The sequence below is a fragment of the Anneissia japonica genome, unplaced genomic scaffold, assembly GCF_011630105.1.
Source record: "Anneissia japonica isolate Jap-2015-1 unplaced genomic scaffold, ASM1163010v1 scaffold2856_len114153_cov99, whole genome shotgun sequence".
NCBI classification, from domain to species: domain Eukaryota; kingdom Metazoa; phylum Echinodermata; class Crinoidea; order Comatulida; family Comatulidae; genus Anneissia; species Anneissia japonica.
Genome location: NW_022697759.1, coordinates 5255 through 5596, shown reverse-complemented (window position 1 = coordinate 5596; position 342 = coordinate 5255).

The following is a 342-nucleotide window of genomic DNA, read 5'->3' as shown; positions in this document are numbered from 1 at the left end:
GGGACGAATAGAGTCTTACTTGGCTGGGGGCGGGCCGCCCAGGAAGGCCTCCACGGTGGGGAGTGGCGAGTGGAGCGAATCGAGTCTTACTTGGCTGGGGGACCAGAGTCCGCCCAGGCCCCCGGTTGGAGTCCCGAAGCCACGGATATTTGATGAATTATGGCGAATTTTTATTACTTATTTGATAAAGGCATCGAGTTACTATAATAAGACTTCTGTAGGGTATGCTTTATAATGTTGAAATCAGCTTCCAAAACCAAAACATTTTGAATAAAGCAAGAAACAAAGAGTATGCAATGTAACCATCTAATTTATTTTCAAATCCTCATTCTTAAAAGTGAA